Source organism: Adiantum capillus-veneris, chromosome 10, assembly GCF_014529385.1.
Source record: "Adiantum capillus-veneris isolate H3 chromosome 10, ASM1452938v2, whole genome shotgun sequence".
NCBI lineage: Eukaryota > Viridiplantae > Streptophyta > Polypodiopsida > Polypodiales > Pteridaceae > Adiantum > Adiantum capillus-veneris.
The window spans coordinates 123,173,607-123,177,360 of NC_140940.1; positions in this window are offsets into that span (position 1 = coordinate 123,173,607).

Genomic DNA, 3,754 nt, shown 5'->3' on the forward strand with positions numbered 1-3,754 from the left:
TCAAGGAAGGGAATTGCTCAAATTAGTCAAGTGCCGGACTCTAACCTACATTTGAAAATTTTTGCAGTAGCAAGGATGCAATATAGACTTGGGTACAGATGTAGAAGAGATTTGCACCAGCTTGGAGCTCATGTATACAGCTTGCCAATATTTAACTCAGTCAATGCAAAAGACAAATTCAGAGACTGGACATTGCCCGGCCACTCAACTAACTGGTGGAATTCTCATACAGAAGTGTTTTATGCTGAGCTATTACCCCCAAATAATATGTATCAGATATGTAACAAGCAATGGGCTCTCAATATGAATGTAACATGGTGGAACAATGTACTCAGTAAAATCTGGCTTGTACCAAATCAGTTTAAATTTAAATTCTTCTTGTGTAGAGTGTGTACAATTACTTTGTCCACTGCTACAAACTTGAACAGGAAAGGCTTCACAAATGGGAATTGTTCTAGATGTAAGAAAAGGGAAACTGTGAGACATGTTTTTTGGCATTGTAAAATTGTTGCAGAATGGTGGAAATGGGTTGAGTACATGTGGATTACATCTTGGGGGGTTCAGATAACAAAACACAAGCTCACTTTTGATAAAGTGAACACACAACAAGACTCTGCACTTCAGTTTTCTCTGCAATCCTTTAGAATCTGGTTTCTGTGGTTCATTTGGTCAATGAGAAATATGCAACTTTTTGAGAAGTATACAGGGCTCAACCATACAGTTCCTATGAAAGTCATCAGAGAGAGGATGCTAGAAGACACCATGGTGTTGAAAGATAAAGCTCTCAGAGATACAGTATTGCATATCCTCAAAAAACTCCCAGTTTGATGAGGAAGTATGCTAAATTGTAAAATGCTCTTGTAAATATAATATAAAATCTTTCTTAAAGAGAGAGAGAGAGAGAGAGAGAGAGAGAGAGAGAGAGAGAGCATGCTTCTCCATGCCAGTTATCCCCCTCCTCCATAGTTGTTGTGCTCCCTCGGCTCTGATACCAATATGAGACCAGGGGAACTTCATTGAGGATTCTCCACCCTACCACCCTTTATATAAGCACATGGCCGTCCATAGCTAGAATCTCATGTCCACATATACCACTTGGCCGTTGGCCTAGATCGATAACCCCCCTAGGGTTTCCATTGGCCTTACACTCCTCATGAATGTAATAGGCCTTAAGGAACCCAAAATAACATGAATATTTTGACAATATTGAGCATGGAAATATGAACTTTGATGATAGGTTAGCAGAATGGAAAAACTGCACATTCTTTGTACCTAATTCTATCTTCCCCAAAAACTGTTGTGTGCCAAAAATAAGTATAGTTTTTGATCACCAACCCATAGAAGTTTGTGGAAAAATTTATGTCTCGTGAGATAAAAATCTCAAGTCTTCTGAATTAGTATGCAATATACCACAAGAAATGAGTGTTTTGAGTGAAATGCAATGGTACATCAGATTTAGAGGCATGCCATGGTGAGAATAGAGATATTTTACACGATTCTCAGTTTTCTCATATGCAGTGGTCATTGAACTATGAGATCACGAAAGGATTTCCCACAAAGACTAGAATGTCTATAGTATAGCAAGTTTTTTCAAAACATCCAAAAAGACACTATTATGTCCTATTACGCTGTGAGCGGGATGAAAACACACACAGCGCCTCTATAACGACCCGACACACACTCTTGGGAAGATACACACACACACACTATGGGGCACCACTCGGCATAGACAACACACCTGGTCGAGACAGGGAACACACCTCTGGAGTGAGAGGAGAGAGACTATCCACTTGCCCACTCCACACACACACACACACACACACACACCCAAAAACCTCAGCTCAAAAGAGGAGAATTTTTGATTTTTAGATACAAATGAGCTTGGGCCAACACCAATGGGGCAAACAGCTCACACAATATGGGTAAAAGATACCAGATACAATCACAAACTAGAGCAGAAACTTCGCTCATAGGAGAAACTTACACAAAAAAATAGCAGAAAAAGAGTGAGGAATTTGGCAAAATGGACAGCGCCATCGCGTCCGGAACGGCCCAAAACCCCAGTCTACAATGTCAAAGTGCTCAAATCCGACCTCGGATGAGCAGTTTACGGCCAAAATAGGCTCCAAAAACACCAAAAACACACCTGCGACTGTTCCTCCTCTCTTCTCCACGTTTTTTCTGGTCTTCTCTCTGTTTTTTCAGTTCCCACACTTAGCTTTATTAGTTGGGCACCCTTGGCATTTTAGATGACCTCAAACGGACCCCGAACAGGCCAAAAACTGACCTCGCAGTGCATAGTTGTCACCTTTTTGCATCATTCGCACACCTGGCACTCAGCTTTTTTCCAATAATGCATCTCGCCACCACGTGAAGTGGCCCCAAAAAGTGGTCCTAATGATGACCTTTTTGCATAACTCTCACAAGAAAACACCACTTTGTGTCCGTATTCATCCACGTGCAAATATTGACCCCGTTCGGCCTCCTGGCGCCACTCGATGCCATCTGACGCACTTGCTTACCTCATGCCGTCGGCCCGCGGATAGCTTCCTCGAGAAGTTTTACGCGCTATAAAATCCTCATTATTGTAGAAAAAACATACTGGTACTAGTGATAGTGAAAATCGATGCACTATGTACACGCTGTCCTACCTGTACACATGTGGGCCCCACGTAACCACCTGGCTCTAGAAAATGGGCAATCCTTTATTTGATGCACCATGCATGTGTATGTACATATGCGCAATCCCTTGCTCCAAAAAACTCCTGACATAATTTTCCCACCCCCTAGCCTGCTAGAGCATTCATGCTCAGCAGCAGCACTAGTAGATGCTCATTCCACCTGGATCAAAAGGCCAAAGGCATATTGCCTGATTCACAAGAAGCATCATAACACCACACCTACATTTGTCAACAATCAACCAAAATGTACCATAGGCATATCCAACTAACACATCCGCCCTGTCTGGAGTTCCAAAAGCATAAATATTGCATGCGACATTCAACCCAACCGATAGAGACAACTCAAGTGACTCATCACCTGGCATCTTGGCTTCACCAGCCATAGCAACAACCTGCAAATCATGCACCCAAGTAGCTAAAAGCATTGTGTGAAGGTAAATTTGTTGATATCCAAAACACAAAAGTATCCCCGCAGCACACATATCCCTAGCATAGGCATCCATATATATGAGATTGGACTCATATATGCCAAACCCCTTCTCATCATCATAAGCATACTCATTATCACACATAACTTTATCCACATCATAATCATGGCTAGCACCACTATCCATAGCTTCTAGCATGGGTTCATTAGTCTCCAAGAATACAGATCCCTGCTCTAAACCACAATCACGCTCACAAATTGGTTCAATCACTGCACATACATCAAAATATGGCTTCAAAACAGGCTCCACATCCAACAAATCCACAAAATGTCTCTCAACCTTGCCCTCTTCCCTAATTTCCAAGGAACTAGTATCCAAAGATACGTGCTCATCATCAATAACCTCAACCTCACACTCACACCCAGAATCACAAGGTACACAAGTAGCCAATGCATCCTCTTCAAGACTTTTCAATCCTATATCCAAAGCATTACTCACCTCTTTAGGCTCTTCCATAAACCTGTCAACCTGCAAGACCTCTTTACGCTTCACAATAGACCTTGGGAAGAAACGAGAAACATCATAGGATAGGCTACTTTTCACCTGCTTAGGCTTTAACTTCATCTTCCATGCCAAATCCATCTT